Genomic DNA, 22,255 nt, shown 5'->3' with positions numbered 1-22,255 from the left:
GTCAACAGAAGCCTTTTATAGTTATATTATGTGAGAAATTTGAAGTTTTACGAGATGTTATATCTATATATTAAAACGTGAAGCAAAAACTGTGTATCCCTTTTTACGAAAATTGCGCAGACGGAGGAGTATGAAATTTTCCACATTTATAGAGAATATAGAGAAGAAGTGCACAATGCTAATATTTTTTTTAAATAATGCATAAAAGATAGATTAAATCAATAAAGAAAACATTACACACACCACATACCATGTATTTGACGCACACACGCATGCATACTATTTATTGTCAAACTTTTGTTCTTGACGTCTGTTGTCAAATTGAGAATAGATTAAATATTGTTTGCCTTTGTTAATATTATTTATAGTGTAGTCTTGGCGAAATTTGTGATTATAGAAGTGTAAAATACACTATATGAGTGTACAAACTTACAATTCCAATTAATTATAGTCGAATTTCGACTACTGCCGGAACTCTAGTCCCACTAAATACTCAGAAAACATTTGACTATTACTTCAATAATGTTTATCACAAGGTCGTATGTGAGAAATTTATTGATTTACCATCGAAAAAAAAAAAAATACAGAACTACATACTCGTATAATCGTAATTACAAAAAATAGAGCATAAAGAAAACGCGTAATTCAAAAACATTTTCCACTTATATTTTATTGTATTTATTTAAAAGTTGTTTTCAATTTGATGAATACCTGAAACCGACTTTATTAGTTGCTAAAAATAGAACTTACATCTCAAGGTGGGTGGCGCATTTACGTTGTAGATGTCTATGGGCTATATATAGCAATAAAAAAAAAAAAAAAAAAATATAATCTATATAAATCTCGTCGTTGGTGGCCAGACTTGAGCTTGTGGTTAAAATTCATATTTGCTTGTGAGACCTGTGGTTTGTAATTTTCTCTCCTATTAGCGGGAAATTGCACTCACAAATAAATAAGTCAAACACACTATTTTATAAACACTTATAATGTTTTGCTGGTGTACAGTATTTTAACTAAACGTAAGCTAAATATAATACTTTTTTTTTATTTTATTTTATTGCCCTTGTAGGCAGACGAGCATACGGCCCACCTGGTGGTGAGTGGTTACCGTCGCCCATGGACTTCAGCAATGCCAGGGGCAGAGCCAAGCCGCCGCCTACCGCTTAATACTCTCCACAAGCCTCGTTTGAAGAAGGACATGTCATAGCGCTCGGGAAACACCGTGGAGGGGAGCTCATTCCATAGCCGGATGGTACGTGGCAAAAAATACCTCTGGAAACGCATTGTGGATGACCGCAGTGGCTCAAGGTAGTATGAATGAACTCTAATCCGCTGGCGGGTGGTGCGATGGTAAAAACGAGATGCCGGTATCATCTCGAACAATTCCTCAGACCTATATATAACACTATAACAAATAAATATAACCTAATCATAATTAATCAAATGTAATCAAGTTTTATATTATAGTTTCTAATAAGTGTAGATAATAAATACTTTGTTACCTAGTGACAAATTATTATTCTGGATTTCATATAAATTACTCATTATATTTTTACTTCTTTTAATTTTATGATGTTGTCAACTATTGTACTATTGATTGCACCTGTATAAAGGTGACATCTCCCATGTACTTATTGTCAATGTTTTTTATTGATGATGATGACTTTGTTGGTGTAACTAAATAAATAAATAAATAATATTCACGGTACAGTAAACGGAGTAAACGAAGCTAGACTCTAGGTGATATTAATTACATTATATTACGAATTTATTACATATTTTCATGATAAACTTTAAATTGGCGCGCGTATTATGCCGACTGACATCTAGTGACAACTGCGTGTTCGGATATTCCGATTGCGTCCGAAGACACCCGAGTGTAACTTGATGTGCCAATGCTGCACACTGCAAACCTTTTTACACATTACTAACGACCCGCCCTCGCTTCGCTTCGGAAACATTAAATTTTATTATTGATAGCGAAGTCCTGCGATGCTACCCGCGTTTATTCTCGTACCGCGGGTGATGACGCGGGGCGAAGCTAGTCTAAAAAAAGAAGCCTATGTTACTCTTTATATCATTAGCTACCTATCAGTGTAAGTTACATCAAAATCGGTCCAGCCGTTCCAGAGATTAGACGGAACAAACAGACAGACAGATCGAAAAATTTAAAAAAATGTTATTTTGGTATATATATGTACCGTATATATATATTCATATTATGCATGTAGTAGAAAGCGGTTATTTCAGTATTACAAACAGACACTCCAATTTTATATATATGTATAGACTACAGGTACATAATATTATTTATATTAGTAATATTATTCATGTTATAGAGTGTATATATTATATAATCTTGGCTATTATATAATGGCTAGCAGAGCCCGTGCACGTTAACAATGTTGATACTACCACCCACCTTGAGACATAAGTTGTAAGTCTCAGTTCTATAGTACAACGGCTGGCCCACCCATTAAATCAAAATGCATTACCACTTTACGGCAAAACTGGTACCTACCCGTGCGGCCTACAAGATACTCTACCACCGGCGGGTACCGTAACCGATAACAGAAGAACGAAACGATAATTTCAATACAAGTTTAATTTGCATACGAGACTAGTCTGACGATGGCCATTATGTTTTACGAGGAAACTTGTGCAATAGAAACTTCCGCGCGACGCTTAAGCGTAGCCTGCGAAGTCTTCCTATTTTTAAGCTCCTACAATGGTTTGATTTGAATTAGGAAAATCAATAAAAACAAATAAAAAAAGCCCATTCTTCGTTACAATTTCGATCTTCTGAACAACTCATTTGTATTTTATTAACGAAAAAAAAACAGCATTACAGTGGACTCGTGGTAAATGTAGTAGTGAATGAGGTCATTGGCAACACCGATTTAACGAAATTTGGCAGAATCGATCTGCAGACTCCTTTAAAACATTAACTTAAGAACTTTAGCTAGAGTAAAGCAATAAACACTCTATTAAGTGAGCTGGAAACTCGTTGGTAATTTAAAAAGAAGGTGCGATTGCGAACTCATTTCAAAAAAAAAAGTATTTTTTCTTATATATTGCCAAATTATTGACACCGAAATTTGATATATGCATTATACATATGAGCAATTATAATTGGATTGGTTCTTTGAACTACAATTGTGCAGTCAATAAAATCATAAAGTATTTTTATTCAATGTCGATTTTGTTATCATTTTCGCATTATGGATGAAGGTTCATTGCCATTAGGGGACAAAATAGTTGAATACACTTAGTCATTAAATCGATTTCATAGATTAATTTAAGTATGTAGAGTAGTACTTTGACGTATTGCAGGAAAACTATGTTTTATTGAATTGAATTGAAGTCGTCGTGGCCTAACGGATAAGACGTCCGGTGCATTCGTGTTGAGCGATGCACCGGTGTTCGAATCTCAGGCGGGTACCAATTTTTCTAATGAAATACGTACTTAACAATTGTTCACGATTGACTTCCACGGTGAAGGAATAACATCGTCTAATAAAAATGAAAACCCGCCAAATTATAATTTGCGTAATTACTGGTGGTAGGACCTCTTGTGAGTCCGCGTGGGTAGGTACCACCACCCTGCCTATTTCTGCCGTGAAGCAGTAATTCGTTTCGGTTTGAAGGGTGGGGAAGCCGCTGTAACTATACTTGAGACCTTAGAACTTATATCTCAAGGTGGGTGGCGCATTTACGTTGTGGATGTCTATGGGCTCCAGTAAGCACTTAACACCTGGTGGGCTGTGAGCTCGTCAACCCATCTAAGCAATAAAAAAAATATTATTGAATTATAATCTAGCGAATGCCAATTTTAACTAACTCGATTTAAATTTAGCTAAAAAGCAATTCAAATTAGTTGAAAGTGTACATTAGAGATGCTATCAGGGCTTTAATCTTTCCTACAAAGGGAATAATGCTGTAGCATAATATAGTAACACGCTTTCAACTGTAATTTTTAAACAGGTACAGAAAATTCCTACATTTTCAAATCCAACAATCTGAGCGAGTTCTCAGGGAAAATTATCATAACTTTACGTATATTATACGTACCAAACTAAATAAGGATGAAAATTGTAGACATGTCTACGCCGTAGCTGGCGCGTAGCTGATAAGAAGCGCAAAACGTAGAAGCGCTACAGTTTTCTTGAATTCTTGAGGCGATTTCGAATTGCCGTTAAATCGTTTTTTAGTCTTAAGCGGGTTGTATTCTGAGCCCGCACTTATAAATATCAATCCAGTCAATTTCTGCCATGAGCAGTTCCAGTATGAAAGGACAATAATTGCACAAAACCATTTAAAACTTCGACCGCAGGTAATAAAATAAACAAAGAGCTTACCGTATATGATAAACTATACACTGAGTGTAAAATAAGTATCTCTGAATGGCTCGGTTCTAAAAACTATGACGAAACAGAGGCTATACTATACCTAGTCAGGTCATAAATTCTATCACATGTTTAATGTAAAATAATCGAAACAAGTTTATTGATTATGTAACCATTTATATACCAAAATGAACTTAACAAAACATAGATTCTTATGACACTAAAGTTTATTCAAAATGACCTCCGTGATTTTGAATACAGGCCTTCAATCTGCGCGGCTATCGCAGCTAGTCGTCTATCGCAGCACGAACGAGGTCCATGTCAATATCGGCGGCTGCCTTAATCAAGGATGTCTTGAGTGACTCCAAATTGGGATGAGGCTTTGAGCACACCTTTTCCTCCAAGTGTTGCCATATCTTGTAATCTAACGGATTCAAATCTGGACTGGAGGAAGGCCAATCTTCGTGCCGGATGAAGTCGATTTCACGCGCCGCCAGCCAATCTTGTGTGCTCTTCGCTCTATGAGCTGGCGCCGAATCTTGTTGGAATACCCAGTGCCTGTTATTGAACATGGTATGAGAAACAGGTTCCACAAGATTCGTCAGGACTGTATTTTGATACACAACTGCATTCGTTTTTACACCTTTCTCACAAAAATGTACCTCTGTTAAGCCCCAATAAGAAACTCCCAACCTTACCATGAGCGAGGATGGAAAATGACCTCGTTGGACTCGCGGAATACGGTTGCTCGCTTCTTCACTACTGTGTGCGTACACCTTTTCATTTTGTTTGTTGTAGCTCTCTTCTACGGTAAAAATTGTTTCATCCGAAAAAAGAATTTCCCGATATTTTTTTCCCGCGTACCGCTTCAACAAAGCGCGGCATCTCTTCAGTCTCAGGTCCATTAGACGAGCATTCAAACGATATCCTGTTTTTCTTCGATATGCCCGAAGCCCTAAGTCTTCATTTAACACCCTTTTCACCGTGGTTCTGCTTAACCCCATCTGAAGGGCCAACAGTTTCTGCTTACGTTTGGGATTTCTTTGAATTCGCGCCTTCACAGCTTTTATCGCTGCTGGAGTCCTAACAGACCGAGGGCGACCACTTCTTGACCTATCATCTACACTAGAGTCTTCATTGTATCGTTTGATGGTACGATAAACGAATCTTTTGGTTATATTCAAATTTTTCAGTATGTTCAAAATTTGAATTGGCGCGTAACCGCAACGATGCAACGCAATAACTACAACACGGTCTTCTTTAAGCGTCCACTCCATATTTAAAAAAGAGTAAAATTCTAAATGTATACATTTTTATTTTCATGAACAATTCGAAATTCGAAATCAATAAACTTTTTTGTGGCCAGCATTCTAAAAGAAAAGTTTTTACTGTGTGACAATACTTATGACCTGACTAGTTATATATTAAAGTAAAACACACACACCCACACCCACGCATACACACACACACACACGCACACACACACACACACACACACACCCACACACACACGCACACACACAATTTGTTATGTATAATTGGTAGTATTGTGGTATATAACGTGCTTTTATGGAAGAGCTGAGTCTCCTAATGCAGGCTTGCACGCTTAAAAGGAGACTCCAATCATTGTATTGTTTTGACTCGCTTTTAAAAATAAAGTATTTTTGTATTTGTATTTTGTATTTTTCATATGATATTGTTGGTGATGCATTCACTTTTATATCAGCTAGGACGTGGTGCATGTGTGTACCCATCGTCTATCATAAAATCAGACAGTGCAGATCTATTTATTCCATTTCCATAAAAATAGCACACGTTCGATGCGAGAAAATAAATTATCGGAACATCAAATATTACAAAAGGCTTTGTCAACGGACACGGCTCCCAGTAAACGAGGATTTAGACATTACTTACGTCTACTACAAAGCTTTGTATGTTTCTTACTCAGATTTCGTCCGTGTGATCAGTGCGAAAATTCAACGGTCCCGTTGCCATAAGTGGCGACTGTTGGAATCAAAGTACTTCAGTTTGTAGATACATACGTATGGCAATGCGGAATGTTTTTGAATAAAACGAGCTTTGATTTTTTCTTTCTTTCCCTTTATCCCGCCATTATGTTGGATCGGTGTAATATGTCCTATTGTCGTGCTGCATAGGGATTTGCCTTAAGTTTTACCTGCTGCCTACTTGACGTCAATCCCCTTTGGGTTATATCTGCATTGCAAGACGGCCAAAGAAAGACTTTCTCTTTCTTGTTTTCTTGTTTCTCTTGTTTCTTTTACTTCGACCGTTTTTGGACTTAATGATTTGAATTTTATTACTATTAACATTTACACTAAAATTCAGATATTTCGAATCATCATCATCATAATTCTTTCCTATTACCCTCTGCTGGGGTGTAAGGCTCGAATCAAATCCTTCCATTAACATTTTTTGAATACCAAAAAAATTAAAATATCACATTTTATTCGTTTTTCTGTATTTTCACAATAAAATATACAAAATCATAAGAAAACATCAGTAAAAATTTCGTTAGCAGTGAAAAAGAGACCGAAATCGATAAAGTTTTCAGAAAATGAAAGTGCTCACAATACGCTATACTAGCAATAAGTTCTGCGGTTGCTAAATGCTGCTGCAATACTTAAAGAATACTGCTGCTTTTCTCCGATCAATACCTTAGTATTTTAGGACAATCATGCGAAGATATGAAGCATTGCTACCAATTATTGTATAAATTATTGTGTAAAAAATGTTAGTTTTCGTTGTTCACAAGTCCAAAATTTGCAACGAGATACTTAAAAGCAATCGATAAAAAATAACACGTTATCGAATTACTACTCTAAGTACAAAAACGTTCGAAATTGAATTAGGTGAAAATTTCAATAATGTGAACGTGCTAAATCTAAATCGAATAAAGTGAACCTGCAATGCTTACAAGTCTTCAACGCTTGCGTGCTGCCGGTCATGACATATGGCGTTGAAACGTGGACATTGACCGTAAGTCTGGTCCTTAAGTTCAAAGTCGCTTAGCATGCTATGGAAAGAGGTATTCTCGGAGTTTCTTTGATGGATCGAGTCGGAAATGAGGAAATTCGTCGAAGAACCAAAGTAACCGACATAGCCCTAAAGATTAGCAAGCTGAAGTGGCAATGGGCCGGACATACGATACGCAGAACCGATAGACGATGGAGCATACGCGTTCTGGACTGGAGACCACGTACCGGTAAGCGCAGCGTTCGGCGTCCCCCTGCCCGGTGGACCAATGACTTGCGACGACATGCTGGAGAAGATTGGACGCGGAAGGCGGAGGATCGTTCATTGTGGTGGACTATGGGAGAAGCCTACATCCAGCAGTAAAGAGATACAAGTTGATGATGAAACTTGATTGGTTTAAACAATATCTGCTTACTTTGATTCTTAAAGCTAATACTGCCTTTTGAAAAGTATGTAAATGAGTTTCCATTACGATATTCACATCTTTCTATATTTTTGTAGATACATGAAATGTTTGATTATTCAATCACACAAAATTTTCAGGTCAGACTTAGATGAAATTTCACAGAAATATAATAGATTACCTGGATTAACACGTAGAAGACTTTTAATCTTGATAAATGCCGTAATCCGGGCAAAGCCGGGTATAACTGCTTTAATAAATATGATAATGTCTTCGCTGCTTCCTGATTTTACCGACCAACAGATTTACAATTCGACTAAGTAGCTTATGGACCAGAGCGATAATGTATCCCGGGAAAACTTATTGTTTGTCATTATTTTTAATCAGAAACTTTAACGCGAGCGTAACCGCGAGAGGCGTCTAGTTTTGCAATAAAACCGAAACCTTAAAACTTGATTTGTTTGAATGTAATAAGGTCCTAAACGTCCCACATATTTGTATCACGAAACATTCCATTCTACAGTCCAATTTAAATGGCTTATATCTTATATTGATATTAGTTGTATTTGTAGTGTTAGGTGTCCATCAACAGGCTGATGACATTTTTTTTTTTATTGCCTAGATGTGTGGACGAGCTCACAGCCCACCTGGTGTTAAGTGGTTACCGGAACCCATAGATATCTACAACGTAAATGAGCCACACACCTTGAGATATAAGTTCTTAGGTCTCAGTATAGTTACAACGGCTGCCCCACCCTTTAAACCGAAACGCATTATTGCTTCATGGCAGAAATAGGCGGGGCGGTGGTACCTACCCGCGCTGACTCACAAGAGGTCCTACCACCAAAAAGTAAAGTGCTTGAGTTCGAGTTTTACGACCCACCGAGCGCTTGACTTCAATCCTGCTTGGGTTATAGTAGTACATATTATATCTAATCTAACCAGCCATGGAAAGGGACTTCTCTGTTTCTTCTAACTATGCTAACTAGGACAACATTAACATGAAAACTAACCATACTGACTCAGGCTCATGATGACGATCATGTACCATCTATTATGATAGAAGCAACAAAACGATCCACAAATAAATAAATAAACCAATCAAACCATATTCACGACAAAAGTAACCATTTGAATAAATTAAAATTTAGTAATTGTACAATCTTGATGTTATTGTTAAAGATAATGTTAGTCTCTCAGGACATTCCTAAAACGCTGTTAAAGTGTCATTTACTCTCTAAGTAAATCCCAACCATTTGATTGAGAGGCTCGAAGTGCCACCTTCAAAAGCCTAATATCATAGTCAAATAGGAAAGTCTTTGATCAAAAATCATTTCTGAGGATTGTTGGTCGCGAAATTCGATTGATGTACCAAAGACATTGTTCATCTTTATTTCTCAGGTTAATTATTGGTCAATTAATTGCTTTTGTATTTACAGTTAAACCCGGTGACATTCCTATACCCACCAGGGATGAAATCGAAGAAAACGACAAATATTCTCATTATAATTTGAATATGAATGTGTAATTGAGTTTTTCAATTAATTTGTTATCCGTTTACACAGATTTAGAGGCTTAATTAATTTACTCCCACACATTCTGGATAATTCTTAACGCACATGTTATAAATACCTAATTCGTTTATTCCTGGGAGATCGAAATAGTATAGAGCATTTTTAAAATAGATAATCATAATTTAGTTTCGTTAAATAAATAAACAGCTCAGTAATTACTTTAGTAATAAATAATTAGCTTTGAGGAGTGCCCTGAGGAATTGTTTTAGATGATTTCATAATCTCGTTTTTACCATCGCACCGCCCGTCACCGGAGTAGAGTTCATCTATACTACCTGAAGCCACTGCATTCATCCAAAATACGTTTCCAGAGATATTTTTTGCCACGTACCATCCGGCTTTGGAATGGGCTCCCCTCCACGGTGTTTCTCGAGCGCTACGACATATCCTTCTTCAAACGCGGCTTGTCGAGAGTAGGTACTTAACGGTAGGCAGCTTGTTCGCCCCCTGGCATTGTTGTAGTCAATGGACAACGGTAACCACTCACCATAAGGTGGGCCGCATGCTCGTCTGCCTACATGGGTAATAAAAAAATATAAAAAAGATACCACTGAACTGTACCAGTTTAACAATAGGCCACAGAATCATATCGGTATGTGTACATAATTATTTGAAACGTATTAACGGATCGTAAATTATTAAGTAAGGTCTTGGAATCTCACCTCCGATATTTATATATTTATTTGAAGAAATAATAAATGATCACTAAATATCAAATTGCGAAAATAATACAATAGTCTAGACTAAATACAGAGTGTTTAATAACCATATTGTAAGTCGATACGAAAACCCATTTCACTGTCTTCAAGTTTCGACAATACTCTTATACCTTTATTATTACTAGAGGTCCCGCAGTAGTCGAAATTCGACTATAATTAATTGGAATTGTAAGTTTGTACACTATTATGGTTGTATTTTCAACGCGAAGACTACACTATAGAAAAATATTAATAAAGACAAACAATATTTAATCTATTCTCAATTTGACCACAGACGTCAAGAACAAAAGTTTGACAATAAATAAATAGTATGCATGCATGTGTGTGTCAAATACATGGTAGTGTGTGTAATGTTTTCTTTATTGATTTAATGTATCTTTTATGCATTATTTTGAAAAAATATTAGCATTATATACTTCTTCTCTATAAGTTTGGAAAATTTCATACTCCTCCAGCCGCGCAATTTTCCCTAAAAAGGGATACAAAGTTTTTGTTTCACGTATTAATATATTATTATATATACTTTTGTTATTTATATATCATATTTACTATAAAGCATAGGAGTATCATCGAAAGTTGAGACGTTGAAGTGGATTTTCGTATTGACTTACAATATGATTCTGAAGCACTCTGTATTTAGTCTTTACGATGTGTTAACACGCTATGAAGAGATATATATTATACTAAAGTATTTAGTTATAAAGATAAACTTCATTTAAAAGTATATAATGATAAATCAAATATTTTTATCGAAATTATTTTATCAGTAAACATTAGTCTATTATTTACAAGAGATCCCATATCTCTGTGTAGCCAAAAGGGCAAAGGCCTCGTTTTCTAATGTTTTCCAATATTGTCTTCTTCTAAGCCATTCTGAAACTCTCAGATTGTTCAGAAGATAACAAAGGTGCTACTACATACGTTGAACTGTACTATGTGACCTGAATGGCGTAGTTTAAACAGCTATGAAGGAAACCAAGATAGGAGATAGACGTCCCAAAATAGAATGATCGCATGATATTGGAAAGAGATAAGTTGCTCTAGGCGAAGTTGCTGAACTGCACACCGATAGTGAGTTAAGTGACGAGAAAACTAAGACGGAAACGTTTATTATCTTTTTAAAATTTTAAGAGGTTTCAAATAATTACAGAAGTTTCTTTAAAAAACTTGTGGAAAGACTTTCTCTTCAAACCTACTTTTGTCAAAAATTGTTAGGAACTTCTTAAGCGCTGCAACGGACAGCTTGTATCAGCTGTTTCTAGCTCATTTGTCAGTTTCGTAATTATGAATATTCAGATAGTTCTTACGTTTTTGGGGAACTAATAATGGTGTTTAGTTCAATCTAAGCACTTTTAATCTTAGCAGTTTTTAGCGGTTAGCGTGGTATGGACACGTGATGCGTAGAGAGAAGATGCATGTGACTAGGAGATATATGGAAATGGTAGTGCAAGGTAGAGAGGGAAGAGGTCGACTAAAAAAGACAAGGATGGAGTGTGTGAATGACGATATGAGAGAGTGATGAGTGAGTGTTGAGCTGACGGCTGATAGAAGAGAATGGCAGAGAAAAAATAGCTATCCTGACCCCACCTAGTGGGATAAGATGAAGAAAAAGAAGAGAATCTAAACAGTTTTAATCAGTGCGATTTGTTATTCGTTGATGTTGATTATGGTATTATCAATCACGTTCTAATATTCTGGTAAATTACTAATCATTTGTCGATCGCTGGTCGATTGTCTTCCTCACGAATTGTCTTTCTCACGGTCCGAAATCATATCAGAAAAAAAATCATGATATGATTGAATGATGAAGTAAAGTAAGTTTGATACTGTTGGATGATATACTTATGACCAATGATATTTTATATGTAAAAAAAAGCAGATATGTTTCAAGCGCACGTCAAGTGAAGACTCGAAAACAGGCTAATTGGGACGTTTCGTCTTTAGTCGCGTCTAAACAAATGCAATAATAATATAACAAGTGCAATCGTTCCAATTATAGCTATCTTTTTTACTCACGCGCTTATCCCATCTTTTGTACTTTTCATTAATGCTACTTGTCAACATGTGTGTGCACTATATCGGTAGGTATGTAGATATATATGGCGCGATCAGATTTGAAGAATCAGTTACTATGAAGATATCTGTTGTATAAAACATCATTGCTTATGACTATAATATAATTGTTTGCATATTGTATGCCACACGAACAAGCAACAATGCTTTTATGGACTTATCACGTAACGATTACACACATCTTTTATATATATAAATGAATTGCTGTTCGTTAGTCTCGCTAAAACTCGAGAACGGCTGAACCGATTTGGCTAATTTTTTTTTTTTTATTGCTTGGCTGTGTGGACGAGCTCACAGCCCACCTGATGTTAAGTGGTTACTGGAGCCCATAGACATCTACAACGTAAATGCGCCACACAACTTGAGATATAGTTCTAAGGTCTCAGTATAGTCACAACGGCTGCCCCACCCTTCAAACCGAAACGCATTACTGCTTCACGGCAGAAATAGGCGGGGCGGTGGTACCTACCCGTGCGGACTCACAAGAGGTCCTACCACCAGTAATTACGCAAATTATAATTTTGCGGGTTTCATTTTTATTACACGATGTTATTCCTTCACCGTGGAAGTCAATCGTGAACATTTGTTGAGTACGTATTTCATTAGAAAAATTGGTACCCCCCTGCGGGATTCGAACACCGGTGCATCGCTTCAACACGAATGCACCGGACGTCTTATCCGTTAGGCCACGACGACTTCAAAATTTTTTTTTTGGTCTTGAATTATTTGCGGAATTCCAGAGAAGGTTTAAAAGGTAGATAAATGTAAAAATGCTCGGAATTAAATAAAAATAACAATTTTGTTTTTCCTTTGATGTGTCCCCCGTCGGACGGATTCCTTTTGTTTGTTTTAATTTTATTTCATACAAAAGCTTAGGTCTTTTATTTATCGATTGAGGCACAACGAAGTCTGCCGGGTCAGATAGTTTGAAATAAAACTTATCACGCGTCAAGTATTCGCATTTGAAGAGAAATAGTACACCTGTCATACAATTGAGACCTGAAGTTCTATTTGATCTTATCTCATAAGTTGTATTGTGGCATTCACGTTATGAGGTCTGCTTGCTATATTTCCATGAGAATTCAAAACCAGATGAGCCTCAAGTTTGTCTGTCCGTATATAGGAATGAAGCAAAAGGAATCGCGATTTATGTCAAAGTTCCTTTTCTTTATTTGGCGAAGTGACTACTTTAAATAAAAGCCAAGATAAGTATGGAATGAAGAAGATTGACTATCCTTTAACCTAGCTGAGGCTAGACTGATACCGGAGCTCTTAGATAGATCAACGAAACTTAAGGGTGAAGTCATACCATCACTTTTACAAATAAACCAAAATACTTTTTTTTTATTGCAATCGGAAGCAATAGAGCTGACAACAATAATCTATTTCTTCGTACTTCAAGATAACTTTCTTGAAAAGAATAACGTTTTAGTTCAGCCTCCTCGGCAAATCTCCTAAAAGTTTGATAGAAGAATGCAATAACAACAACAGTCTTACAACCACGCGCTCGGATTATCATACGCGAAACCTCTCACATTCACCGACGTCAATATGTGTGATAGATACACATACGAAATAACAGGTACACTCAAGTATTAAAGTAAGACGTTCCGTGAATGGGAAATATTAGAATACCTTTTCCTCCTGTATGTGAATAAGTAATCTGAAATCATCAGGCTGGAAGAGTTGTCGGCGGAGAAGGAGATTGAAAATTTTGACATAACAGTAAATTTTTTTGTTATTGCTTACATGGGTGGACGAGTTCACAGCCCACCTGGTGTTAAGTGGTTACTGGAACCCATAGACATCCACAAGGTAAATGCGCCACCCACCTTGATATATAAGTTCTAAGGTGTCAAATATAGTTACAACGGCTGCCCCACCCTTCAAACCGAAACGCATTATTGCTTCACGGCAGAAATAGGCAGGGTGGTGGTACCCCCCCACGCGGACTCACAAGAGGTCCTGCCACCAGTAATTATGCAAATTATAATTTTGCGGGTTTCATTTTTATTACACGACTTCACCGTGGAAGTCAATCATGAACATTTGTTGAGTACGTATTTCATTAGAAAAATTGGTACCCGCCTGGGATTCGAACACCGATGCATCGCTCAACACGAATACACCGGACGTCTTATCCGTTAGGCCACGACGACTTCAAAATGTAATGAATGAATATAATTAAATTAATTTAGAAATGGCTACAAACAGAAGATTTTTTGAAAAATTTTCTTTTCTTTGCTCAGTAGGTCAACCGATCCGAGATTGTTGTCCGTACAACTTGGATTTTTGCAAAATTATCACGAAAAAGTCTTAAACAACATCATAGGTTTTTATCAAATATCTATTACATTCGATGATAGCTACCGCTCCGATCCGTATAAATTTCGAATTCATCTCGATAATCGTAAACCCAATAATAAATCGTGTAATCAAATTCACATTTATCCCATCTTTCTTCGATCTAAGAAAATTTCCTAGCGTATACCAATTCCTAAATTCAGTATAAAAAACGGTGTAAGCCTCTAGAGCGATAGACAGTTTTTTTCTAATCGGCAGCACCAGTACCATGCACATCTATACTTAATATTATAAAGAGGAAAGATTTGTTTGTTTGTTTGTATGGAATAGGCTCCGAAACTACTGAACCGATTTGAAAAATTCTTTCACTGTTTCGAAGCTACACTATTCCCGAGTGACATAGGCTATCTGTTTTGAAAAAAATTAGGAATCTATATATTAATACGTGAAGCAAAAACTTTGTATCCCTTTTTACGAAAATTGCGCGGACGGAGAAGTATGAAATTTTCCACACTTATAGAGAATATAGAGAAGAAGTGCACAATGCTAATATTTTTTTAAAATAATGCATAAAAGATACATTAAATCAATAAAGAAAACATTACACACACTCCATACCATGTATTTGACGCACACACGCTATACGCACACATACTATTTATTGTCAAACCTTTGTTCTTGGCTTCTGTGGTCAAATTGAGAATAGATTAAATATTGTTTGTCTTTGTTAATATTTTTTATAGAGTAGCCTTGGCGAGATTTGTGATTATAGAAGTATAAAATACAATCATAATAGTGTACAAACTTACAATTCCAATTAATTATAGTCGAATTTTGACTACTGCGGGAACTCTAGTCCTTATTAAAACTCCAATAATGTAACCCAAGGTGTAAAAAAATTACCAAAATATTCTTTACTTCGCGTGCCCTGCGAAAACTATTGATGATAGAATAAAATAATGTAACTACTACGACTTTGTAGAACACATTATTATTTACAAAAAGTGTCGCTACAGCATAGTTATGCCGCAATATGTGTTCTTTTATTTAAAAAAATAAAATAACGTCAGATATCGTTGAAATCTTATACCTTTAAACGAGCGATTCTTGTATATATATATATATACATATAATCTGAATCTCGGAAACGGCTCCAACGATTTTCATAAAATTTAGTATACAGGAGGTTTCAGGGGGGGTAAATCGATCGGGTTACGATTTATTTTCAGAAAAGGTTGTTTTGTTCGTGTTTTCAATAATCAAATTTATCGATAATCAACTTTATGACTCTTCCCGACATCTATTGGCGAATAATAAATACTATTTTTCATAATTGAGAGCAGCTAACTGCTTAAAAGCACTAAAGCTATTTCAGCAGATTGCGTTGTTAAGCCAACCGAAGCCAATGAGTGTTTGGTTTAAGGTTAGACCACGAAAATGAATTGTTTACCCCCTGGGGGAGATTTCTCTGCGTTCCATATTAAAATTTTATACAATTAACTACTCTGTAATAAGTCAAATACGCATTCCTATAATTCACAATAATTACGAGTGTAATACTCACGATATAACTCCTAATTAGCGTACCGAAGAAAATCAAAATCACTCGAAAACATCGCTCCACTAATACCGTAGATGCGAATTAATTGAAGAATCAAATACTTGAAACAAAAGATTTCTAAAAAAGAAATGCACTTGTCCTAATAGGGCTCCAAGTTAAAAATGCTGTAGAGACAAAGGAAATTCACTTGTTCAGAAATTTTGAAGTGGAAGTTCCAGTTGATAAGACATCTCAAGTTGATACAGTAATTCACGATCCGAGATGAAATCTATTTGTAATTTACATTTATTTTTCTCAATATAGAAATAGTCTTGTCACATAAGAAATAGATTGTAAAAAAAAGGTTGTAAAGGGTTGAAAGGTAGGATGCAAAGTTTTTTTTTTATGATTGAAAGATTACTGGTGGCCCGACGGCCTTTCCAGTTTTACCAGGACAGGTGGGCGAGCAAAGGCTCAGCCAGAAGCCAGTTTCTCACCGGATCATCTCTCAGTGGGTCGCGATTCCGATCCGTTTGTAGATTGATTCGCGAAGCAGTTACTCTTGAGTTGTTAGGTCTCCTTTTGAGGCGTTCGGGTAGCCGTTAGCAAACCTCACCCCTGCTGACTGAGCCCTTGGTCGCCCACCTGCCCTGGTAAAACTGGAAAGGCATCCGGACCAACAGTAATCCCTCATTCATAAAAGAAACAAAAATCCCGAAGCGAAGCGAGGCCGTGTCGCTAGTTTATAATAATTTTAATCGCTATAGCTTAATGATTCATTAGGCGAAGCTCACTCGTCCAGTCATTAGGATTCGTTAAAATTTCTGCTCTCTAGAATATACTGCGTTTAAACGCGTTTTTAATTTCAAAGCCGTATCCGTATGCTGAATAATTTTAATACTATTTTAGGAACAAAAAAATGTGGTGGCCAAAAACAGTATTTATTCTTTTTTAACAAAAGTAATGAAATATATTCAAGGTTACATTAAAAATATATCCATTTAAAACACAAAAAAAAACAAATTTTCAAAACGAACTAAAGTGTATAAAACTTGTTTTTTCTCCCATCCAATTCTGAGCTATGTTTAAAGTTTCAGGCCTCTGGCTCTGAAAGTCGGTCTAAGATCATTTACAAATTACCATTTTCTTTAAAACTTCCTAAGAAGTAATAAAGAAATAAAAAAAGCGGAATGAACACATACCACACCACAATTTCACATTAAGATAGTTCTCATTTTCGGAAAAAACTACACAGGAAGCTATTAATAGGGGTTCATGAATGAAATTGCCGTTTTATTGTAATAGGGGTACTTCGAATTGACTTTGTGGTTTGCGATTTTTGAATGAAACTTTTTAAATGGTACCTATGAGGTTCTTCTTTTAAAAAACGTGCAACATCGATTATCGACTTTTAGTTGTTTTTTTTATTCAGCTTAGACTAGAAAGAGGGATACTTCGAAAATTCGAGTAATTTTTGAATAAAAGTTCCGACGCGGAACTAACGCTGCAGAAACAGCTCACAATATCAATGTTGCGTTTGGAGAGGGGACTCCTAATGAACGCACCGTGCGATTTTGGTTGAAACGCTTTCGTGATGGAAATTTTGATTTGTAGAACGAACCACGTGGAAGACCGCCCGCCCACACATGTGAATAACAATGAATTGAAAGAGATGGTGGAAGCCGATCCGAGCCAAACTACCTAGGAATTAGCGGCATGGTTTAACATGGTTTCACTGGTGGTAGGACCTCTTATGAGTCCGCACGTGTAGGTACCACCACCCCGCCTATTTCTGCCGTGAAGCAGTAATGCGTTTCGACTTGAAGGGTGGGGCAGCCGTTGTAACTATACTGAGACCTTAGAACTTATATCTCAAGGTGGGTGGCGCATTTACGTTGTAGATGTCTATGGGCTCCAGTAACCACATAACACCAGGTGGGCTGTGAGCTCGTCCACCCATCTAAGCCGTAAATGAATAAAAAACGTTACCTTACCAACAAATTGACTCATTTGCGTCAAATCAATAAAATAAAATAAATGAAAAATGGGTGTCTCATGATTTGACCCATCTACAGAAAGAAACGCGTGTTGAAACTTGAGTTGCTTTGTTGAATCGATACAGAAATGAAGGAATATTGGATGACCCCAGGTCAAACCCCGCAATAATGTCCTAAAGCAAAGCTTACTGATAAAAAGGTAATGGTAACTGTTTGGTGGTGTCAGCATGGTGTTATTCACAATAGTTTTCTCCGATCTGGTCTAGCAATAAAGGTCTACTGTGCCAAGCTCTGAACAATGATTTTTTTTTTTTTTTCCACAGGAGAAAATCGCCGGATCCCCACCCGCGCGGCAGGTGGGGTATGTGGGAGTTGAACCTCACTAAAAACTCCTGCCGCTCACAACCGGCGCCCTACCTCGGACCGGGCCGGAGCCCAGTCGGGGCTATTGAAACGGCGGGACAGGGTTGACGCAGAGCACATTACATCCATCCCACCGTCCCACGGACGCCGGACCGGCGGCCGCCAGCGACACGACCACCGGTTCCCTCGTTCAGCGGGCCGAGAGCCCGCTTTGATGGCGCCGCGTTACACCTTCCCGAAGAGCGGTCGGGGGAACGCGGTCTACCATCACCCGGCTTCCTACTGCGGGTGAGCGTGCAAAGCACGCCACCCCACGTCTGGGTCTCTCCCCGCACAAAACGGGGGGGACCCCTAGCTCTTAGGGGGCCAGGTCTCGGATACGACCCCGGTCCCGACCCCCTGCTCGGCGGCGGCGGGTTTCTGCGTAGTGAGGAGAGCTTTGCCTCACTCGCCCCGCCGCCTCCTTCTGCGAGATGGTGCACTCGCAGAAGTCGAGCATAGCCTTCCATGACTCATCGCCGCCAAGCATCGACGCCACGACGCCAGGCAGCGACAAGTCAGGTTCTATCTTTGCGACCAGAACACGGCACTGCACCTCCCAAGCGGGGCAGACAGCGAGCGTATGCTCCGCCGTGTCCAGGTCGTGTCCACAATGGTGACACCTCGTCGTCGGCTCAGCCCCTATCCGGCGCAGGTACTTCCCGAAGCATCCGTGCCCGGTCAGCACCTGCACCAGACGAAAGGTGAGACGTCCTTCGCCACGATTCACCCAGTCATCAAAGACCGGGTAAACCGCCTCGACGGTCCGTAGCCCCCACGTGGGGTTGGCCAATCGCCTCGACCACGACTCGAGCACGGACCGCCGAGAATGGGCCTTCCGCGCCCGCAGCTCATTTTCGGGGAGACGCGCCACGCCCCGAGCACGAAGCTCGCTGCGCCACCGATAGTCGGCAGCGAGCGACTCCGCCTCCAGCTCCCATGGCGGCGTCCCCGCCAACACACACGCCGCCTCGAAGGAGACGGTGCGATATCCGCGGATGACCCTGATGGCAACGGTGCGCTGCGGCCGGCGCAGGAACCGAGCCATAGTGGCCCGGTTGCGCGGCTCAGCCCATACAGGTGCACCGTACAGGGCCATCGATCGCACCACCCCCGCGTAGAGGCGGCGCACAACCTGATCCGGTCCCCCAATATTCGGGAGCAGCCGGCTCAAAGAACCGGCCGTCCTCATCAATCGGGGGACCAGCTGAGCAAAGTGAGCACGAAAAGCCCACCGGCTGTCCCCTATCCGGACGCCTCCAACCACGATGTGGGTGTCAACGGGTGGCGCCCTCCGCGGGCCGTGAAACCACAGAGCCTGGGATTTACTGAGCGCCACGTCGAGACCCAGCCTCTTTATCCTTCCGACGACGAGGGCCACTCCCGCTGTGGCGAGACGGGCAGACTCTCTATAATCATCCTCCCGGGCCACGACCAACGTGTCGTCCGCGTAACAAATAACGCGGAGGCCCGGGAGGAGGGCGCCCCTCAGCACCCAGTCGTACCCGATATTCCACAAGAGGGGGCCGAGAACCGACCCCTGCGGAACACCACGCACGACCGGAAAACGATGAAGGGTCCCACCGTACCCGGTACATACGACCGAGCTGGCCCCCAAATAGGACCCAACCAGCCGGCGGAGGTAGAGGGGCACTCCATGCCTTTCCAGTGCCCCCCCTATCACGGTCCAGGGCAGAGTGTTAAATGCGTTGACGATGTCAAGAGACACCGCCAGCGCCACCCCACCCCGACTGAACAATGATAGCAAAACTTGCAGTGAAACAGCCCTGACTCATGAATCGATCTTCACCATTATTGCTCCATGATAACGCGAGACCTCATGCAGTACGAGAAACCGTTATAACTCTACAGGAACTGCAATTAGAAGTCATCCGTATTCGCCAGACCTTGCTCCAACGGACTACCATTTTTTTTCGTGATTTGGACAATTTTCTACGTGATAAAATTTTTTCTTCCCAGGAGGCAGTACAAAATGCTTTCACACAGCTTGTACAATCTAGATCACCAGAGTTCTATCGCAAAGGCACAAATGACCTTGATATGGCAGCAATGTATAGATAATAATAGTCCATATTTTGATTAAATAAATATGTTACATGAAAAAAAAACTAATTTAAATTTTTCGGCAATCCGCAAAATCATACTTTAATCCTATATTTACATAAAAATCTTTAATAATCAAGTTAGCCTCTTTTTTTTAAACTAGTATTATAATATTTATATTTCGGTTTTAATCATTTGTCTAAGTCACTTTAACCTAGATCCAATATAACGAGTTTCCTTTTGCACTAATTCGCAGGATTCTAAAATAGTTCTAAATCTAGCTCAATTAAAACTTAAGCATTTAATTAAAACTAGTTTCACCCGGACGACAGTGGCTAGGGAAAACTGTTCGAAGCGACGGAAATAATGCAATGACAATAAAAATATACAAGACCAAACCATAATATCTATGTATTAATACGTGAAGCAAAAACTTTGTATCCCTTTTTATGAAAATTGCGCGAACGGAGGAGTATGAAAATTTCCACACTTATAGAGAATACAGAGAAGAAGTGCACAATGCTAATTTTTTTTTAAATAATGCGTAATAGATACATTAAATCAATAAAGAAAACATTACACACACTACCATGTATTTGACGCACACACGCATGCATACTATTTACTGTCAAACTTTTGTTCTTGACGTCTATGGTCAAATTGAGAATAGATTAAATATTGTTTGTCTTTATTAATATTTTTTATAGTGTAGTCTTGGGGAAATTTGTGATTATAGTATGTGTACAAACTTACAATTCCAATTAATTAAAGTCGAATTTCGACTACTGCGGGACCTCTAGTCCTAAGTAAATTTCATTTTCCAGAACGATTCATAAGTTCATTTGCTTTTAAAACTACTTATAAAAATTTAAAATAATAATTTAAAGTTATAAAAAAATCCAATTACCGACAAAGTGACTGTGTCTTTCCGGACATCATACCGGAAGCCAACAAAGTTAGATTGAATATATTCTAAAATTTAATAGGAAGTTGGATTTCAAAAGGATATCAACATGACATATTTTGAGCTCGTCCAGACATCTAAGCAATAAAAAAAAATAAAAAAAAACTAGGAGTTTAATTGAGAATTTAACTTTAGATTGGTTGAAAGTTTGTGTTCCGTCCAAATAAGTGCTATCCTTTTCAATTTTAACTACATCTAGTTAGTTTCTATTGGAAGTCTAACAGTAGCATGCGCTGATGGTACTACCAGAGTTGGTGAGCGACAGTAACCACTGACCACCAGTTCGTTTGTACATCTGCAATGAAATGCCAATAAAAAATAATTATAGAAAGATGCATTCTCATAATTAATTAATTTTTTTAGAAAATATTGATAATTCTGTAAATACTAACTCATATATTAGCATAACAGCAGACGTCCAAAAGAGGACCACATTAAAATTAAATAAAAAAAAAACTGTATTAATTCAATACATGAATAATACTCACCAAATATTAATGAAATTAATGAATCATTAAATTTACACAAAACTTTCACTACACGAATCTCACTTAATATTTTTTAAACATTTTTTTTTTAAAGTCAAAACATATACAGTTAATTATACAAGAATATTAAACTTCAAACAACGAGACGCGCTGCTCGTCCAACGCGTTATCGCAGACTAAATTGTTCAAGGGTTGCCTGCCCTTATATACGAAAATACACGTACAAGCGAACGAAAGCCTTTTGCAACCACTTGTTGCGTGGGCTTTCTCCTACAATGCGTCATTAACTCGAAAACTCTCAGAGATAAAGCAGGCCTACACGTGAAAATCTCCGACTCTATTACTGAATTAATTTGATAACGTCGGAAATAATTTTAAAGATAATAA

The 22,255-nt window shown here is 38.3% G+C and overlaps 1 protein-coding gene across 1 annotated transcript in view; it reads right to left on the bottom strand.

The window, feature by feature from the left end:
- The window catches only part of LOC114244381 (parapinopsin), a 71,079-nt gene extending 49,056 nt beyond the window's left edge, over nucleotides 1-22,023 (bottom strand). Inside the window, exon 1 of the mRNA XM_089734790.1 lies at nucleotides 21,869-22,023. The gene's annotated coding sequence lies outside the window, so the exon portion shown is untranslated. The remainder of the gene's footprint in view (nucleotides 1-21,868) is intronic.
- Between the last annotated feature and the right edge of the window lie 232 nt (nucleotides 22,024-22,255).

The sequence above is a fragment of the Bombyx mandarina genome, chromosome 18, assembly GCF_030267445.1.
Source record: "Bombyx mandarina strain Sakado chromosome 18, ASM3026744v2".
NCBI lineage: Eukaryota > Metazoa > Arthropoda > Insecta > Lepidoptera > Bombycidae > Bombyx > Bombyx mandarina.
This window is presented reverse-complemented; position numbering and strand designations above follow the sequence as displayed.